The sequence below is a fragment of the Prionailurus bengalensis genome, chromosome A1 (genome assembly GCF_016509475.1).
Source record: "Prionailurus bengalensis isolate Pbe53 chromosome A1, Fcat_Pben_1.1_paternal_pri, whole genome shotgun sequence".
Classification (NCBI taxonomy): Eukaryota; Metazoa; Chordata; class Mammalia; order Carnivora; family Felidae; genus Prionailurus; species Prionailurus bengalensis.
In genome coordinates this window covers 217,546,086-217,567,938 of record NC_057343.1, presented here as the reverse complement: position 1 = coordinate 217,567,938, position 21,853 = coordinate 217,546,086, and the positions used below count along the sequence as shown (strand labels likewise).

Sequence of the window (21,853 nt, the reverse complement as noted above, 5' to 3'; positions counted from 1 at the left end):
GATTATTTACTCCGGCAATTGTATTATAACACAATTGTATTATAACATAGTTTCACTCCACTTTTACATAGAGAGAATGTCATTAAGTAAGCCAAAATATATATAAGCAAAGACCGTATTGAAGATAACAGTTATGACGATCAGAGTCGGAGTCGAGTAAAATTTCAAACAGGCAGTGTGTCTTTAATAACTTGCTTAGTTTATGCTTGGTTCTCCAAGTGTTTCTTCTAACTCCACTATCATTGTTCAAAATATATGGTAATCTTATTCCTGCTAAAAGTAAAACAGTTTAGGTTTTTATACCCTCTAGGAATATTTACAGTTTAACTGGTGATTGTAAAATATTGATTGAACTTTGTGATTCTGGTGGCGGTGTATTAGACAATATGACAGACGGAGATGTGTTTTAGGGTAGAGAAAATACCTCGCTTGCCATTCTCAATTAAGTGATCCCTGTCAAATACAATAAATTTAAAACAATTTATGGATAACAAGCGAGAACTATTTTGCTCTGTGACAAAATTTCAGAAACACCACAACGAATTAACTGCTGCAAATCAGCAGGGGACTTTCTCCATTTGTGCCCAGTGGCGGAAGTCCGACCATTATTCTGTGAGCTGGGGTTGGTTTTCATAGCACATATCACAATTCGACCACACAGGAAAAGTGGACATTTTCTTTATTCAACTTTTTTCTTAAATAAAAAAGGAAGGGAGAGATAATTGGCCATTATCTCACATATTCCAAGGGCAACACCTTCCTTTGTGGCCTGTTGTGTCAGCTTTTGTTCAGGTTTCATCCTGTTTTCCCTGGGGCACTATTCCAGCTTCTAAAAGTTAAGTTGAATATAAATATAAATTTCTGCCCTTTTTTTTTTTCTAATCACGGTATCAGTGTTTATGTTTTCTCCCTGTGGCTAGTGACTAACCTCCTGAATCCTGCTTTCAAAATTGATTTGAAGTCTATATTCAATCATGTATTTCCATGTCTAATACATTTCTCTCTCTCTTGTCCACTGGAGACAGAGGATTTCTTTGTACAGCATCTAAGTGTTTTCTAATCTTCCAAAAAAACCATGAACCACTTCTATACCTTCTGTGCCACATAGACATAACATTCCTGCATGTTGTTTTCCTGACTGACATCTACGTCTCATGTTTTCTGCCTAATTCATTGCTCCTCTCTTCTATCATTTAGAAAAGCCATGCTCATTCTTAAAGTCAAATACCACTATTATAAGTCCTTCTTAAATTTCCTGAGTTCCCATGGAATAGTGAGTATATGTTTTTAATACTTTTTATTATAAATGTTTTGTATCTTTCTTACAGATCAGATTCTGTCATTTAGATTCCATGAATAATGTATCACAGAACACTTACTCACTCTGCCCAAAGTCATACAATAAGCTGAATTCAGTTCACTTATAGGAAACAGTCCCAGCTTTTGAAAAAGAAGTGACTGTGTGGTCCAGTGTCCTTCCTCAAGATCATTGACACATCTCTATTTCCTCATAAGTGCTCATAACTCTTTTTGTTGGTGGGTTCAGATGTTCTTGTTTTCTTCCTCTTATCAAAGTAGCCTTTTCCCAACAAATTTGCTAATCGCTGACAACTGACAGTTACACAGTCTGTCACTGATGGTGTTTTATGTGATACATTGATCAATTCTTAAACCATTTCTTCTTTCCTGTGCAAGAGAACCACTTTGACCAACCTTTTAGCCACAATTGATAAATACTACTGTTATCTGTCCTGAAATATGGCCAATCTGGAAAAGCTAACTAGTGGCATTTGGGATTTCTGTGTTGGAGAAATGTCTGTTCTCTGTTCTTTTTTATTGATGAGAATCTTTTTCCATTGGCTATTATTTATTGATGAAGCAATGGCAATGCTGCAGGAGTAGAAGTAGAAAATATCAGCGAAAGTCAAGGCTGACATCTGTCGAGCTGAATAGCTTCAGTTTAGTTTTAAAAAGAGACTTTAGAGGAATCCAGAATGATGAACATACCATTTATGGCATGTTAAGAATTATCTTTCAAACATTAATATGCAATACAAAATGTGAGGAGCAGCTATTACTTATTATCTAGCTTAAAGGATAATACATTATACAAATTATACACCACTATTTACTTTGTACCATACTCTCATGTTGCATCCACCTTCTCTCTGATACATAGAAGTAATCATGTTGAACTTACCGTTTACTTTCAGACATCATAATTTTACTGTGAGTAAATGTGTCCTTAAATAATACAATATCAGTATCTCATGTTCTATATGTTTGATATGATTTCATCCTGTGAGTAAATTTCTACAAAATGCTTTGTTTGCTTAAACACGTGTTGATGAGGTCACTGATGTTCATACAGTTCTTTGCTCAATGTTGTATAATAGTTTATTGTATGAATACAACGCAATCCTGAAATCTGGGCTATCCCTAATCTCTGCTTTTGTAAACATTGCTGTGATAAATAATTCAGTGTGTATCTTCTGTGCTTTTTTTTTTTACAATTTTTCATTGAAATATATACACTGAGGTTGAATTATAATGCATAGGTCACATGAATGCTAAACTTTAATAACTGTTGTAAACCTCTTACACCAGCCTAGTATAAGATACCATGTAACTAACTACTCGTCTAAAAGTTGTAAGGAGGGGCGCCTGGGTGGCGCAGTCGGTTAAGCGTCCGACTTCAGCCAGGTCACGATCTCGCGGTCCGGGAGTTCTGGACTGGCTCTGGGCTGATGGCTCAGAGCCTGGAGCCTGTTTCCGATTCTGTGTCTCCCTCTCTCTCTGCCCCTCCCCCGTTCATGCTCTATCTCTCTCTGTCCCAAAAATAAATAAACGTTGAAAAAAAATAAATAAAATAAAAGTTGTAAGGAATTCTCAAAAGAAACTTGTAGACCTAATCAGTGAAATTAGGAAGGACACATGACATAAGAGCAATGCACAAATATCAATCTGATTCTATATGTTAATAATAAATAATTTAAAATGAAACATTTATACATCCCTCTATATAGAGAGAGAATGAAAACATATACATCAAATGAAATACTTAAGTGTAAACCGAGTAAAATATATACCTGGAGTGTATATATGAAAATGAAAAAAAGTTAAGAACTTTCATAAGTAATTGAGATGTAGCATATTTATGGGTTGGAAAGCTCAATATTATTAAGATATAACTTCTCGACAAATTGATCTATAGATTTAAGAAAATTTTAATCAAAATCCTGGCAAAATATATTATAGAAATAGACAAGAATATTCCCTAATACACTAGTGAAACAAACTAGAGTTTATAAATAGGCCTATACAATCACAGACAATTAATTTTTGACAAAGTTACAGACATAATTCAATAGAGAAAGTATGGATTTCCTTCAACAAATGGTGTTGGGAAAACTGAACACCAATATGCAATAAAAAAAATGCCTTGACTTCATCTTCACAGCTTATAAAAATCCACTGTAAATTGATTATAGATCTAAATATAAAATGTAAAATAAAAATTTAGAAGAAAACACGCACACACATCTCCATGATGTTGGCTTAGGCAAAGAGTTCTTAGACACAGCATCAAAAGCATATTTTTAAAATAGAGGGAAAAAAAAATCTGACACATTGGATTTAGTCCAAATCTAAAATTTTTGCTCTGTGAAAGACACTGTCAGGAGAATGAAAGAATAAGCTACATATTCAGAGAAAACTGCATACCCAGCAAAGGACACACGTACAGAATATGGGAAGGCCTGCCAAAATCAAACCGAGAACACATGCAATCCAAGTTTTCAAGTGGGTAGGTTCCTTGAGCATATACTTCGCCAAGAAGATAGATAGCTGGCAAATGAGAACAAGGAACTATCATTACCATCAAAGAAGTTCAAATGAAAACCACAGTAAGACACCACTAGTGATCCCGGGCCTCACAGGGTCGGTTTGCAGACCGGTAGGAGTCAGTGCCTCGGGCCCGGGCCCCGCCTCCAGCTGTCCTCCCAACTTCGCCCAATAATGCTAATGAACCTGAGCAAGTGGTCCTGGCCTGTGACCTGCAGTAAGTGGAAGAGCGGCCACAGCATCCACTGCAGGTCAAAATCTTCAGAGCACAGGTGGATGGAGCTGGGCAAAGTGCTGACGCCAACCCGGGTGAAGAACCAGCCCACCGGTCTTGCATGGGATGGCCTCAATCCAGGTGAACTGCACACCTTAGTGGTGATAGATCCAGATGCTCCCAGCAGGAAGGACCCCAAAAACGGAACGGCACCCTTTTCTGCTGGTCAGCCTGAAGGGCAGTTACATCAGCAGTGGCACAATCCTTCTGATTACGTCGCCTCTGGGCCTCCCAAGGCCACAGGCCTTCGCCACTAGGTCTGGCTAGTTTTCAAATACAATGGGCCACTGGCTTGTGAGGAGCCCATTCTCAGCAACCAATCTGGGGACGGCCATGGCGAATTCAAAGTGTCATCCTTCTGCAAAAAGGAGCTGGGACCCCCGGTGGCCGGCACGTGTTACCAGGCAGAATGGGATGACCAACTGCCCAAATTCTGTAAGCAGATGCCTGGGAAGTCGGGAAATGCTAGAAGACAGAAACCATCCCAGAGGTCTGGAGCAGTGTTCTCAAGTTCAGGGAGGCATGTAGATTCCTCTGCCTCTCCTTTCCCATTCTCACAGATGAGGCCAGAGCAATCAGGTAGTGGTTTAAGGTAGCTTTTCCATCTGCCTATCCTTTATAATTGAGAGGGTCACACCCCGGTTTATGTTTTGATCACATTTGAATTCCCCTTGCGGCGGGGGGAGGATGCATTTTGGTACTAGCAACCCAGAATTTAAAGAAGAAAACATTCAGGTAAAAAGAGTAGGCCTACAGTAGGCCAAAGAATCTCTAAGGGAGGTTTACATAAAAAGAGATTTGTTTCTTCTTCTTCCATCGTGAACTGGAGTCCCAAATTGTGCATGACAGCACTTCTGGGTGGTGTTTTTACAGCCAGCTCTCTCACTAAGACAGCCAGAGTTTGACGTGTCCCCAGTGTGATGATGTGCCTTGGGCTGCTTACTAGGGTCAGTGTCCTGCTCTGGCTCCTTTAAAGAGCAGTACTGGAAAAAACAATAGGGACAGTCACTTTGCTGTCAAGACCCTGCCATTGAGATGAGCTGCAGGGCTGGGTGAGTGAGGGTCAGAAATCTCTAAGTCTGTGCCTCTTAAACTCGTCATTCCGTCTGTGTAAGAAAAGATGATCGGGAGTTGTGGAATGTTGTATTAATTCTGCCGTTTGCTTATAGATGAATACAAATAAACACATTATGTGAGGAAAAAAAACAATAAGACAGCATTGTATGCCTGTTAGATGAGTAAAATTAAAAATAAACACAATACCAAATCCTACCAACATGTGAAGCAACTAGAACTCTCCTATGTTTTCAGGAGGAATGAAAAATGGTACAGTCACTTTGAAAAAAAAATTGGTAATTCCTTGTAAAGTTAAAGACATATTAGCATATAATCAGCAATCTCTCCCTAGCTATTTTCCCTAGAGAAATCAAAATTCATGTTCACACTAAAATGTGTACACAAATATTCATAGGAGTTTTATCCATAATCGCCAAGCAGTGGAAATAGCCCGAATGTTCTGTAATGAATTTATTGCCATTAGGTGAATTAATTATACAAAATATGGCATATTCATACAATAGAATGATAGTTAGCAATAAGTAATAGACTATAAATACAGGCAACAACTTGAATGAATCACAAAATAATTGTTTGGACTGAAAGAAACCAAACTTACCAAGGCTATGTGAGGCGTCATTACATTTATAAGAGATTCTGAAAAATTACAAAACTACGGGATCAGAGAACATACCAATACTATAAAAATGGAAACAAAAACTTGACTTCATGTAAATTTAAAGATTAAATTTAAAAAGAAAGCAAGTTAAATAGAAAAGAATCTCTGAGATCATATTATGCTTTGTACGGAATGATTTTGTTAAATGCCATTTCCACCACACCACAATGTCTGTGAAATGTTTACTGCAATTTTCCTTCAATAAAACTACCTATTTGCTTGTTTGTTATTCTCTTTTTGGCTGTTGCATCTCTAGGAAAAGTATATACATGTAAATATATACTTGCCACCATTTTGGACACTTTGACTCATATATTTGGTTAACATTGTCTTTCTCATGCACCTTCGTCCTCTTTTCATCTTGTACTATTAAACTGTAGCTCTGACAAATAGTCAAGTTGAGTTTAGTGCCGAATAAATACAGGAATAATGAATGAATAAAAAGTAGATCAAACATTTGAATTATATAAAACTACAATTGACACCGACACCCTAAATAACGTTTATACATTTCAGCCAGAGAACTTTCCTCACTTTATTGTCACTGTATTTATTGATGATATAACATCATATCACAATTATTTTCTTACAGATTCAGAAATTAAATTTAATAATTGTCAATATTTCCATGTATATTTTCTCTTTCTCTCTCTCCCCCATAACTCTATAAGGTGTCTGTATAATGCGAGTATATTATACAATATGACTATATGTGGGTTAGGTGTATGTATACATATACATGTAGGAGCGCCTGGGTGGCTCAGTCGGTTAAACCTCCGACTTCGGCTCAGGTCATGATCTCTCACGGTTCATGGCTTTGAGCCCACGTCAGGCTCTGTGCTGACAGCTCAGAGCCTGGAGTCTGCTTCATATTCTGTGTCTCCCTCTCTCTCTGCCCCTCCCCTGCTCATACTCTGTCTCTCAAAAATAAATAAAACGTTAAAAAAAATAAAAATAAATAAAAAATAAAAATGTACTTTACATAGAGTATATGTTTATTTTTATATTCACTTTGCATATGCACACACACATTTTTTTAAATTGAAAATGTATAGGTTGGTTTCTCGCTTTTATGCTCTTTCTAATTTGCAAACTCTCATAAACAATATCATTCTCATATATTGGTTATATTTAAAGTTCACTTAATTGCATTGTGTTCAATTATAAAATGATTTATTTGAGCATGCAGGCTTTTTCTATTTTTTCTGTTACATTATTTTATAACTTCTGTAATGTGTTTAATTACTAAATGTCCCTTTGATTCACGGTCTATTTTTGTGGGTTTGTATAGAATTAGAATATGCCACTATTAGAGTTGTGTTTTCTTTGTTTGTTTGTTTTGTTTTGTAAGTCGGACCCATGCCCAGTGTGGAGCTTGAACTTAGAATCCTGAAATCAAGAGTCCCATGCTCTGCTGATTGATCCGCCACTAGCCCCTGAAATATGCCACTATTAGACTTAAGTATCAGCTATTTCTTTTGTTTACCTTTACCTCAGACTTTTGATAAACAGTGTTAAAAATTAATTCAAATCATTTATCTGTTCAATTAATCCCTTTCCATATTGAAGTACAACTTTGAAAATTAATAGGAAGAAACTTTTTGCTTTGGCATAGCTCTAGAGAGTCAAATTAATCATATTTATATTCAAATTCACGTGGCTGAAATTATAAGTGATTTGATTTTTAGTACTAGAATCTTTGTGGTTGAATCATATTAAAATATTGTAAAAACATTCTCTAAATATTTTGATCAATTGACATAAATGTAAATAGAATTTTAACTGCTATCCCTGATTTCCACATTATAGAAAAAAGACTGATTAATAATATAAGAAGCTATAAATAGCTTCTTTAAATATAGTTCTGGCCAATATTAGCTGCCCAATATCCAAGAAACAAAATACACAATTGGTTAGAAATAACACATATATAATAATTTTATTATTTTAGTTTTATTTTATTTTATTTTTTACAAATGTAATAATTTTAAAATTATCATTCACATAGGGGTGCCTGGGTGGATCCCATTATTAAGCATCTGAGCCCTGATTTCCGCTCAGGTCATGATCTCATGTTTTGTGGGATCAAACCCTAGAGCTCTGTGCTAAAAGCACAGAGCGTGCTTGGGATTCTCTCTCTCCATCTCTCTGCCCCTCCCCAACTTGCCTGCGTGTGTGCATGCACTTGCTCTCTCTCTCAAAATAAATAGATAAACTTAAATATATATATATACACACATATATATATGCATATATATATATATCATTCAAATAAATGATTTAAAAATCATTTATGGCCCATGTTTTGACCACCTCTGAAATTATTTCCTTAAAATATATAAGAAAAATATCTTTGTTCCCATAATAGTTACCTCATTAAAACAATGTGGCTGGACTTCCCATTTGATTTTCACATGATTTAATATTATTATACAAAATATAAAAACAAAAACAAAATAAAACATGAAGAAGAAGCTATTCATAAAAGTTGTTCTTGCAGAAACATCGTGCGTGTCTTGAGCTGTCTTTTTTAATTCTGTTCCTCCCTCAGTCTTTCTTCCATAATTCATTTGGATTTAGTAGGAGACAAAAATGTAGAATTTAGACAGTAACCTTGGATTACTTGTTTTATTTTACATTTCTTAATGAATACGGTTTTCTATTGATAATCATAACAAAAAAAATAAGTGTTTTTCGTTTTTCTACTAAAGGATAATCGTTTTGTTGGTGTTTACTATCTGAGATAACTAAACAACCCGGTCCCCTTTTATCTTCCTCCTCCTCCTCTCTCACTTCACGATCATCACCATCATTATTATTATTTTCATAATAATGGAACAGTTTCTTAACTAATACTAAAGTTCATAAATGAACTCCCTACTAGGAGTCAGGTTCATATACTATAATATTCAAAAATTCATATCTTTAAATGCTGAGTAAGTAAAATTAAGAAAGTATGGTTACTAGTTCCTCTATTAGGTGTTAGTGTGTTTAGGACTAGATCATAAACAGCATTTATCTGCATAATTTGTGAAATATTAATAAAACCAATAAATAAGATGAAATATCTACAACTTTGTATTTGAATTTGAGAATAAACTTACAGTAATCTACTTTTATATTTAATGAAACAAAAGAGCAGAGCGATTAGGACATTTGTTCGAGCGAGCATAAGAAATAGTTAATTCTGGAATTCTGGGTCTCTGCTTCTTTTACTGAGTCTGCCGAAGAGAATTTCCAGTTCTAAAGAGCTGATATTTTAGTGTAACTTGTGTATGCCACGGATGAAACCCGTTCATTGGTTGAGTGACTGAATTCTGTTTCGCTCAAGGGAGTGCATTCCCACCAGCTCAGGTGGTGAAAGAACACAGGTGAACTGCATTTGTCCAGACTGAGGCTTCTAAAGCTTTCTGCACTCTTTTTTCCCCTTTTCCAAATTATTTCGTTAAGGTTCATGAACTTTATGCCTTAACAGATATTTGGGGCAAAGAACTAGACAAAAGAATTAAGATAATTTGAGAAAACTAGAGATTTTTAATTATCAAAACATCTGAAACAATTTTTCCAATTTAATTTTTATTGTCCTGTTTTAATGGGATGATAAAAAGAAAATTTGTTTTTTTAATGCTTATTTATTTTTGAGAGGGAGAAAGAACATGAGCAGAGGAGGAGCAGAGAGAGAGAGGGAGACACAGAATCAGAAGCAGGCTCCAGGCTCTGAGCTGTCAGCACAGAGCCTGACGCTGGGCCCAAACTCATGAACTGTGAGATCATGACCAAACCGAAGTCAGATGTTTAACTGACTGGACCACCAAGGCGACCCATACGTTGGTATTCTTTACTGGCCATTAGTATAATCTCTATTATGAGTAAGTGTTGAGGAGATACAAAGTATCTAGTATGTTTTTGCCTCCAAGGAAGTTAAAATCTTAAAAGAAAGATTTTTTTTTAATGGTCTCAAAAAAAAAAGCAATTATCAATATGCTATACAGGCAACCACTGAAGATTAGAGATATGAGTAACTGGGTTTATCCAATCAACAAATAAGTTGAAAGTCTTAATATATATGTGATCCTCTCAAAAGTGATATAACAAATGAATGTTTATTAAATATATGTAATTAAGCATTACAGTAATTTTTCCACTTTTTTATATTTCCATTTGAAATAAACTCTAATTAGACATTCCTAACATGTTGATATTTAGATTAAAATACCTCCTAATAAAATAGATATGATTTTTATGCAAGATTTTTTTCATAGAGAAAGCACATAAATTTCACTCAGTTATGAAGCAAACCTTTATTTTTTGGTATTTAAGTAATGATAGTGGCTACAGTTTATTGACTTGTAGTAACATGTTTTCTAAACTAAGCACATTACATATGTTTTCTCGGTAAAACCTTAGAATACCTCTTTGGATTGAGAACGCTGAGTCTGAGATTATATAATTCACTCAAGGTCAAGAGTTTGGTAGTTTACATTCAGGTTTGTATAACCTCAAGACTTATCCTTGAAATGATGTTATATGCCTTTCACATACATTGACATTTTCTAAGAGAAATTATTTCATTACTGTAGGATTATACTATGCTCGAAATCATACATAATTTTTAAAGGTAGAATGATACTTTAAAAATCTTTATATCAAACCAGGAAATCTATCAAAAAGTTAAAATGAAATATTACTCTATTCCTTCCATGTTACATTCCTGGAGATGTTGTGTCTAATGATGCTAGACAAGGTTATAAATTATATTACAAAGATTGACTAAGGCTCTCCAATCATTCATTGTCTTAGAGCATTTGCTTGACTGTAGATAAGATCTTTTGAGTAACAAGACTTACTGTGTTATTATATAGATATATGAAGCTCCACATTACCATACAGAATAAGGCAGATGGCAGATGTTTCCAGTTATGCATGATGATATTAACATGACAAAATCCATATCAGCCCTGCAGCTCATCTAAAATTCCATTACCTCATTATTGATTAATTCCTTCGACTTTAAATTTACTTGAGATGTACTTGACATATATGTCTACTTTGTCTATTTATCCCAGAATGTTCTACCTGTCAAAATGAAGGAATCTGATGGTGTTCTTTCAATGAGGAGAAAATTAACATTAGCACATTTGCCCTTGATAAAACAACACACACAAACTAAAGTCTTAGTCATCCTAATACAGACACGTTACACACAATAATTCTGCATGTAATTATTTTCCCATGACTCAAATTATGGAAATCTTTAAATTCTACAAAGGTGCTTAGTGCCCTTTTTCTATTTCCCCTTTTATAGTTTTGGTCCAGCCAAAAAGCTATAAGGAGTAAAAATCCCTGTGCCTTAAATATTGTAAGCATTTTGGAAATCCCCAAGGGGGGAAAATGAAATATTTGTGGCCATTAGTGTAATCTCTATTACACTAATCTCTATCACACTGTTTCTTTGTAACAGTATTATATGGCATGGCAATACTATTTTGATTTTTAGTTTATTATTTGAAAGAATAAAATTATACATACATTTGATTACAAAATTGTAAGATTTACCTAGGTGAATATACGCCTTGTAAGTGCCACATATTATATTGTGCATGCATCGATTGAAGTATTTTTAAATATATTTTTGGTTATTTATTGTCATAACTTAATAAGTGGTCAAATGCTAAGTGATTGAAGAAGTCTATTGGGCAAGTGTTTATTTACAAAAAAAAATCTTTTTTTTTGAAGGATGGAGAAAGCTTCAAAACTAATAAGGAATTTTTAATGTACTTGGAAAGACACAAATTAATCAGATAGTTGAAGATGAGGAACTAGAATGTCTCAGCAAGGTGAATTATTCATTTAAAGTGTGATGTTCAGAAAAGAATATAAAGCATGATCAATGGGAGATGTATGAGCCACTGCTGCCGGAGAAGAAATCTTTACTTGGTTTGAGTCGGCATACCACACAGAATTAGAAAGAAGAGCAGTAAGTTAGTTTGGCGGCTATGGAAACAAAATAATATATTCAGTCGGCATTTGCTGGATGGTTCCTTTCTCAGCACATTTCTTATTCTTTTAATGCTCCAGCTAATTGAATTCTTTTTTCCTAATTTTTTTTTTATTTTTTAAAATTTACATCCACATTAGTTAGCATATAGTGCAACAAGGATTTCAGGGGTAGAGTCCTGAAATCAGCTAACTGAATTCGTAGAGCAGCCCTTTGCAAAATATCCCCCATTTCACAAGGCGGAAGTACAGACAACCGCCATTACCCCAGCACTCCCACTGCTATGGCTCGCATCCGCCACCACCACAACCGCTGCGGCTGTTACTACCACGGGCACACCCACAACTACACTATTCAACCCTGTTACCACTGTGACCTCCACTACCACCTCTGCTCGCAGTGACCACTGTTACCACTCTAACCTAAGCCATCATCAGCTCTTCATTTAATTACAACAACCTTTTCCTCGTTGGTCCTCTGCTGCTACTGAGAAACTCCGGCAGGTCTATTTTCCATACGGAAGTCAGAGAAACCTTTTAAAATATAAATCTGACCATATAACTTCCTTGTTCCAAAATCCTGTCTTTCCTTTCTATTGCTGATTCTTGTAACAGCAATCCAAAGTCGTCACCATGCCACAGCAGTCTGTAGGATCTAGCTTTGGCTCACCTTTCTAAAAGTAAAACCTATAATCTCCTGCTTCCTTTATTTCAAATAATTTGGCTTTTCTGCTTCTTCTCAAATACACAAAGCTCACTTACCTCTGGAACTTTTTAGGTGATTTTGTTTCTGCTTAGAATAATTTCTCCTCAATTTTCCGTGGCTCATTTTCTCAACTTATCCAGTCAAAAGACTAACTTTTGACAAAATTCTTCCCCAAACAAGTACTAAACTGGTGCCATCGTATTAGAAGGCATCGCTTCCCTTCCCCGTAACCCTTGACCTGTTTTAGTTTGCTTCAAAGCACTTATAATACCATGATTTGAATAATTGCATTATGAGTTACTACTGTGCACCAGGCAGCATTTTCGGCGCTGGAAGTAAAACAATGAACAAATGAGCTAAATATCAAAGCAAAAGGAAAACATAAAATTCCACCTTTGTGAAACATACATGCAATCTCCAAGAGAGAACAATAAACAGAAAAAATGTAAAATTTATGGTTGGATTAGAAATGAAATTATTTTTTGTCTATGTCATTAGAATATAAGCTCCATGAAGGCAATTAACATATATGATTTGCAATGGAAATGTCAAGTTTTCTTGGACTTACTAGTCACTGGGGCCAGATCACAGAGTTGTCTGCATGATGTATTATTTGAGTTTGTTTGGTTGACTTTGTCCACTTTGCAGGCCACTGGAAAGTGTCCAACTTTTGAGTCACTTAGGAAACGGATCAGAGCAGCATATCCCAGTGCGATTTGTATTGTTTCCAATATCCAAAGGAGTCCATCAAGCAGTAGACTTTCAAATTTTGATTTGATTTGATTTCATTTTACATTTTATTTTATTTTTTTTCTTTTCATTTCATTTGGGTGTAATTGACATCCAAAATGTTTTGCATATTTAATGTGTACATCTCGATGAGCTTGAAGACAAATATGCACCTATGAAAATGTCATCATATGCAATGTCCAAAATTTATCCATCCCTCTGGAAGTTTTATCTTATCCTTTTTTTTTCTGATAAGAACATGCAGTGTAAGATCTACCCTCAATAAATGGTTAAGTGTACAAGGTAGTAATGTCAACTGTATGCACTATGCTGTGCAGTGGATCTTTAAGACTTAATTATCTTGCATCAGTAAAACTGCACAGTCTTTGATCAGCACCTCCTCGCTTCTTTCTTGTCCCAGACCCTGGTAACCACCATTCTACTCTCTGCTTCTGCAAGTTTGACTATGTTAGATTCCTGATACTAGTGATTATCATGCACTATTTGTTCTTCTGTGTCTGGAATATTTCCCTTAGCATAATGACTTCCAAGTTCATCCATGTTGTAGTTAACGGCAGGAACACTGTTCTTATTTTTTAAGGGATAGGGACTATGAGAAGCCATCAATTACTTTTCATTGGGAGAGGATATCCTAAAAATCTCCATTGCTTGAACACCAAGAAACTCATCAGTGTACTGTATTTGTCATTTTCTGTCATATATAAATTTTACCAAAATATAATGTGTCTGCTACTTCTCATTCTCATTTTCTTATTAGCTAGATGCAATCAGAGTAATCCATGATCATGGTATCCCATCAAATGAAAAAAATAAAAAAATCAAGAACAAAACATTACGTCCTGGCAGACAAAACTTGCACAGTGCCTTAGAATCTATATGTAAGAATATATTTAAGTTATTGTAGACAAAACTGGCACAGTGCTTTAGAATCTTTATGTCTCTGTGATTAGATATCAAAAAGTCTTTTGCCATTCAAAGCAAATTATTTTTAGTGTTTTGATTATTTGTATATTGAAAAAAAACAGACGTCTAGGTCAATAGCTATATACCTGGTGCCAGGTATATTTGTTCAAGTTAAGCAGACTCACACATACCTCTTCTCAAATATATTTGGAGGTGCAGCTAAATATGTTTATGAAAATTCATTGAAAACATCTCAATGTGTCCGTCTTTTGAAAAGCAAACACAAGTAAAAGTAAACGGCACGCATTTTTCACATCCTTGATGGTGGCGCTCATGTCTACAATTTTCTGAGAAATGCAGTAGGACTTTTGATTTACTACTTTGACAGAAAGAGAGAGATCCCAGGGCTCTTGACTCTTCCTAACCAGGAATTGGGAATAAAATGTGGGGCTTCTGTCTGTTGCTGAGTACATAATTCAGGAACTGTGTAAATAACTGCAAACAGTGTTCATGATCCAGGTGGATGCTCCTTGAATTGGCCATAATCAAAACTTAAATTAAATGTCTAGACCCTAGTCAGCTTCTGTGTTGACTGATTAACAGTGGCATGCTTGCTCCCCTTATATTTGTGTTAACTAAAGAGGGTTTCTAATAATGAATGACCTCTTAAAATAGTTCCCAGTCTCTTGGAATAATTATTCTAACAATTTGCCATAGATTTCTTTGAGAAAGGGTAGGAGGAAGGTTTACAGCATATATCTCTAATGCTTCATAGGGTTTTTTTTTCTAAGAAAAATAGCCTTGCATTCATTCAAGAAGCTTAAGGACTGTATAATAATTTAAATCTGAGATGTAGGTGAGAGCCCATAATGAATGTCCGAGTACTGCTTCACCATGCCTGAAACCTCCTTTTCAATTACATGTCTGGTATACAGTAGGACTTTAGCAGGAGCTTCGTTTGGAGAATCTGTGATCAACTTCTTGACCAAACTCTTTTGAATGTATTCTTTTGTCATTTCAAATTCATTTAGCTTTTGTTTACTCTGTAGCAGAGATTTCAGTCAACCACATGAACAAACATTCACAATTATAATAATGTATGAGCTAACACAAGGGTCAGCAAAGTACAGCTTATAGTTCAAACCCAACACACTACCAATTTTTGTGAATACATTGTTATTGGCATACAGTTGTGTCTATTCACTGATGTATTAACTATGGCTATCTTAATGCAATGGCAAAGTTGTGTCGTCATGACAGAAATAACGTGGTCTGTAAAGTTTAAAATGTTTAGGGGCACCTGGGTGGTGCAGTCGGTTAAGCGTCCGACTTCAGCCAGGTCACGATCTTGCGGTCCGTGAGTTCAAGCCCCGTGTCAGGCTCTGGGCTGATGGCTCAGAGCCTGGAGCCTGTTTCCAATTCTGTGTCTCCCTCTCTCTCTGCCCCTCCCCCGTTCATGCTCTGTCTCTCTCTGTCCCAAAAAATAAATAAACGTTGAAAAAAAAATTTTAAATGTTTAGTATCTGACCTTTTGCAAAGAGAGTTTATCCACCACTTAACTAGTGCATTGAGTTCAGAATCTCTGGCATGTATATGCATGTTAATTCTCATACTATGTTTTTAAAGACCTAAAAACATCAGAATCCAACTCCACATACCTTCTCTACATTTTAGGTAATATCTTCTAGCAAAATCTTGAAACTATTCTGCTATGAAACTTTATTCCTGGTCTTACCCAACCTCATCTACTCCCAAACAAATAGGAACTGACTTGAGTATAAAATTGGAGGCAATGAAGTGAGGTCAGGGTGAAGGTTGAAAAATATCTTCATCCCCAACAAGGCACCTGCCTAAAACAGGTTATTGTAAGATCTTTAATCAAAATAGAAATAGACACATAAAAGAAAGGAAGAGTAACTCTTGCTGGCAAAGGAAATTAAGTAGGGTTTGGAAAGCTGCTATCTTCTGAATGACCCAAACCTCCCATATGGCTCCATTGTAATTCTCAGGGTCTCACACCTTAACAAGAATTCCCTGAATTTCAAATAAAAGACCCAGTGAAGCTGATGATTCAAATGACATTACAATTCTGCAGTTTTTGAATTTGATTCTTGGTTACTTTAGTTCTGCAGTGACTTAGAGATAAATTCTTTCAGCACAGCCATAGACAACTATTTATCTAACCATTCCCCAAGTTGAGAAATTGAGAGAGTCATTATTTTTCTATAAGGCTGCCGTAAGATTAGAAGCAAGCAGCCTATCCTATATCCCTTATATTCCTCATGCTAGCATCATCTCACTAGGCACACTAAGTATAGGTAGATCATATCAGTAACCATGGCTGAAAATTTAAATAACTCTTTTGTTACTACCTGGCAGACATTGCTAGTCTCATTTTTCAATATCAGGTGGATCCTTCCTGACTGGTAATCCAATAAGGCCAAATAACCATGCGTAAGGCTTCATTTCCTTGAGGTTCTATTGCCTGTAACTACATTTGTCATCAATTTCTGATATAGTCAGGATTCTTAAGTGAAAAAAAGGAAGAAGAAAAAGAAAAAAGGAAAGAAACTACTCAACTGAAGTCTAAATGGAATTTACTGAAAGGTATTTGGATCTTTGAGTGGGTCGTGAAGTCAGGCATAGGTATTACTAGTGACCGTATATCCCAGCCTGGGGTCATTACAACAAAGATCACAACTGGCAGGGCCAGAGTCACCGCATCTGACAGCGTTGATGTGGGTGCTGAATGCCAGAGACTCTTTTTTTAAATTATGGTCCAGACACCCAGGTGATTCGGCCATCATTTTCAAGCATATACAATGTATGGTATTTGCCGCCTTCATTGTCTTTTCTGGATGAGAATTCCAAATTTAAAATTGAGAAGATGGAACCATTGGGAACTATTCTGGCTGTAAGAGAGGGCAGGAAAGCAAAATTTTACTTGTCCTTTTGTGAGAAATAAGTTACAGTATGAGAATGTACTTAAACATAATCAGAGGTATTCAAAACTTGCTATGTGACTAAAATATGACAAATTTCCAGCACACCAATTGAAAAAAAAAAGAGGAAGCAATGAAACATAATTTTGACATCTTTATAATTGTTTTAAGTGTATGCACTCTAGAAACAATAATGCGTTTGCTACTCTTGAGTGAACCATAAAAACTACACATCTGTTCCTTAAAGAGCTTGACATGATCTGGCTCAGTAATTTTTATGTTGTGATTGTTGTTCTTCTTTAAAACATCAGTGAACATATTGTAATGCAAAAGGTACTGAATGTCTATGTCTGTGTTATAGTGTCACTTAATTTGATTTCACATTGATTACCAATAGGTACTATATTTCTAATTTCAGTAACAGGTAGTATTTACATCCATATGGCTTAAGTACTAATTAAAAAGCTTTGTGTACTCTCTCTTTCTTTCAAAATACATAAACATTAAAAAAAGGGGGGGAGGAGCAGCGCCTGGTGGGTTAGTCGGTCAGGTGTCTGACTTCAGCTCAGGTCATGATCTCGTGGTTTGTGAGTTCAAGCACCACATTGGGCTCTGTGCTGACAGCTCAGAGCCTGGAGCCTGTTTCAAATTCTGTGTTTCCCTCTCTCTCTGCCCTTCCCCTGCTCCCACTGTGTGTGTGTCTCTCTCAAAACAAATAAACATTAAAAAAAAGCTTTGTATAAATTGAAAGCAAACCTGCTTAACTCACAACAAATTATCTAATATTATCTCATTCACTCTCATTCATATATATATATATGTATATATATATACATACATATATATATATACATATATATATATACACACACACACACACACACACACTTTTATCTTTAAATCTCATGGCCTCATAAAATATATGTTAATAATATAAATGCTTAACATGATTTCACATTTTAATCCAAACATTGGATTGGAGAACATAATTATTGAAAAAAAGAACTGGAGATAAGTCAGTTCAGAAGGAACATATTTTCTTCTGAAGAGATGTTCTTATAATGGGCTTTTTGGAAAATAGAACCTAAAGAATTCAGCCATCTTTGACTAATTCTTGGATTACTATCTTTTTCCTTATTAATTTAATATGCACTTTAGTATCTCATGGATTCTAGGAATAGTTGATTAACTCATCAGTATATACTGATATTTTGCAAGAAAAGTAAAGTGACTCATTTTAGAAAACAAAACTACAGTTTCAGTTGCAATTTAATTTTTTTAATTGTTTAATATTTATTTATTATTTTGAGAGAGAGAGAGAGACAGAGCATGAGAGCAAGGGAGGGGAGAGAGAGAGAGAGGGAGACACAGAATCTGAAGCAGGCTCTAGGCTCTGGGCTGTCAGCACAGATCCCCACACAGGGCTCTAACTCACAGATTATGTGATCATTACCTGAGCAGAAATTGGGTGCTTAACCGACCGAGCCACCCAGGCGACCCTCGGTTGCAATTTTAGATGTGTCTTTTTTCATTAAGCACTGGCTATGGGCCTCAGCTTAGAATTTCAGGTCTATCTATGAGTGGACCAGAACAAAGATATATGGCTTTTGTATCTTAATAAATATTTCTCTGTATAGTATATTTCTTTAACTCATGCCTTTATTTTTTGCCTGACAAAGAAACTGTAATTGCCAAAATAATGTGGATGGTACCAATTATAGGGGAAATGCAATTGGTTATACTTGAAATCAAGTGTTAAAAGTTTTTATCATTAAAGGACATTTTATCAAACCATTATATTTAAAGATAGAGTATGTATGTATATGTTGTCCTGGCCTATTGTTAACCAGGATTGTAGCTGGATTGGCCCTTGTTGTTACTATTATTGCAAGATGCCCTTTAGCAATAACCATCAAGAAACTTTGAAACAATAAACTTTCTTGCTTAACAAGCTGTAGACCACACAAGGCACACCTAGGGACACATTGTGAGATCTGGGTGCAGGGAGGGGAAAGAGTGACAGAGTGCATGCACTGGGGTCTGCTTTTATCAGCGTCTAAGGAGGGGCCTGACATTTCTTAGGCTCACTCATTATTGGTGAATTTAAAACATAAGAGCAGTAATTTTAGACAGGAAGAGAAAAAGCAAGTAGCCAAAATGGTCATTTATTGAAATTTTAAAACAAAAGAGCATGGGAAGATACAGGGCTGCCTGGCTCTTTAGGCCTTCTTAGAAATGGATGCCCTGGCAATGAAAGATTAAGTCAGGCACTTGCCTTCTAAAAAACAAACAAACAAAAACAAAAACATACAAACTAAAAAATTATTGGGGCGCCTGGGTGGCTCAGTCGGTTAAGCGTCCGACTTCGGCTCAGGTCACGATTTCGCGGTCTGTGAGTTCGAGCCCCGCGTCGGGCTCTGTGCTGACAGCTCAGAGCCTGGAGCCTGTTTCAGATTCTGTGTCTCCCTCTCTCTGACCCTCCCCCGTTCATGCTTTGTCTCTCTCTGTCTCAAAAATAAATAAATGTTAAAAAAAAAATTTAAAAAAATTATCAGGGCTTACACTACAGTATATATCAAGACAGAGATATTGGACAAAAGGGTCTTAATCATGAATGCAGACAGTAAAGTCACCCTTACTTCTCTCCATCCCAAGACCACCTTTTGCACTGGAACATAAGAAATGGCTGAGTTTTGACATCTTTAACAAAAATTAGTGTTCAATTTAACAAATCTAGAACCATGATTATTCCATAGGGATATAATAGTCATCACATCGAATCAGAAGCTGTCTTTCCTGCTCAAACTTTGGCTGCTATAACTACAGCAAGAAGCAACAAATAAAACATGTTTTATAGAGTACAAAATTTTACGTCGAGAATTTCTGTTTTTAAAAGGACCTCCACCTATTAACTGTATTACCTACTTACTCATTTTTACAAGGAAAGAAACATTTCTATCATTCATTTGATCATTGCCTTTCATATTTGCTGTAAGTAAATGAAATTTACTAAGGATGTAACTTGTGCCGGAATAACCTTCAAGATAAATAATATCTCTGGTACTGCAATTTTAGGAAAAATGTCCTTGCAAAGGGAATGGAAGGAAGACAAAGAAAGTATAAAATCCATATCACTCTAACTTTGATAGCATTTCCTTTCTAAGAGGAGACATAAATTGAAGGATAAGTCTCAACAAACAGTTTGTACTTTATTCAATCCTGGACAATTCTCTCTATGACTATATTGCAAATATCGCACTTTCTTTCCAATAATTCACTCGTTTAAAATAACTGGCTTAACTATGTCAAAGTAATATGTTTTCTAATGCCTCACTATGTGTTTCTCTTTTTCCCACAGGAAAAAAAGAGAGAGACAGAGAGAGAGGGAGGCAGGGAGAAAAAGAGAGAGAAAGAGAAAGAGAGGGGGAGGGAGGGAAGGAGGGAGACAGAGAGATAGAAAGAAAGACAGAGGGAGGGGGTGAGAGAGAGAGAGGAGATTGGGAGGGAGGAGGGAGGAAAGGGGAGGAGAGGGAGAGGAACAGAGGGAGGGAGGGAAAGAGAGAAAGAGAGATTATGCATAAAGATGCTGGTTATAAATATAGAAATAATTGTTACAGAGCAGTTCTCATGACCAGTAATGCTCTGGACCCTACACCCTTGTATCTCCCTCATCTGTTGCCAACTGAAAGACATTTTTTTTGTCTCTACCTTCCGTCTTTCTTGATCACTCCAGACCTTTGCTTCCAAGTGACACTCCTCCTCCTCAACATTTTGTGTCAGTTTTGTGTTTTGTGGCTCTGCTCTCTGGTCGGAAGAGCTAGTCATCATTAATTATAGAGGAAATGCGTCCTCCTCACATGTGTCCTTCCTTCTGGACGCTAGCCAACGTGGATAACTCTTATTCGGTCTGCAGCACACCAGTCCCTATGGGCTTTAGTAAAGACGATCACGTGATGAGTGTGCTAACATGTGGACAAGGAACTTACCAGAATGTGGCCATAGGCATGACTTCAATTTGTTGTCATTTTCTGTGCCTAGAGGAAGATGTCATTGATACAGAATACGATAATTTTCATAATCATCATCGTGATTTAGCTTTGAAGTAACGACGGAAGGGCAGCATTATCAGTCTTAATGTACCCTACTGTTTGGACACTTTGCAGTGTGCAAGCTTTATCTACTATTTTATTAACTCCAGAAGGGTGGTGTATGTCAAAGCACCTGATGTCCTACTAAGAAATTAATTCAAAGTAGAAGTTTTCCCACTTTTTACTTTTCTTTGTAGCATATTTTATTCCATAGGGGGAAGCTAGCTATTTACAAATGAATTCTAATAATGGCAAATTACCAGGTTTTTATATACTTTAGAGCAATAATCACATAGGAAAAATGGGAGACACAGAAAGACAGGGAGATATGGATTAAAGCACATGTTAATATAACTATTAAAAAAAACACTAAAGCTATTTTATAAAATGGGCAGATTTTGTTGCCATGTGATCAGATTTTTTTTTTTCAAATACAGTGTTTTGCAGTTACCAGAAAGATCCTGTAGCTGTTTGGTTACTTTAAGGCCCTTAAAAAAAAATTGGGCCAGTTTAATTCAACATCATCATATCCAATTTCAAGTTCTTTAGGCCACTGGTTTCTATTTACCTTTTGGATTGGAGACCGGTATTTGGTTTTAGCTGGTGTTTCTCTAC

The 21,853-nt window shown here is 35.9% G+C and overlaps 1 pseudogene; it reads left to right on the top strand.

The window, feature by feature from the left end:
* Nucleotides 1-4,017: 4,017 nt before the first annotated feature.
* Nucleotides 4,018-12,253, top strand: LOC122480100 (annotated as a pseudogene).
* Nucleotides 12,254-21,853: the final 9,600 nt, after the last annotated feature.